The sequence below is a fragment of the Ipomoea triloba genome, chromosome 16 (assembly GCF_003576645.1).
Source record: "Ipomoea triloba cultivar NCNSP0323 chromosome 16, ASM357664v1".
In the NCBI taxonomy this organism is placed as follows: domain Eukaryota; kingdom Viridiplantae; phylum Streptophyta; class Magnoliopsida; order Solanales; family Convolvulaceae; genus Ipomoea; species Ipomoea triloba.
In genome coordinates, this window is record NC_044931.1 from 17059347 (window position 1) to 17059552 (window position 206).

A 206-nucleotide genomic window follows, 5' to 3' on the forward strand; every position below is an offset into this window, starting at 1 on the left:
AATGGAGCAAAGTATTCGAATGGAGAGGACCGACATATACTCCGGTTACCAATGAGTTTCTTGCTTGAGATGTGTCCCACTAAAACATTAGGTTCCTTATGCGTGGAGTTCAGACTTATATTTCCTTATTTTTCATGCACTTTACCGCTTTTCTTAGGAAATGGGAAGAAGCAAAGAACAAGCCTTGAAAATGAATTGTGAGGAAG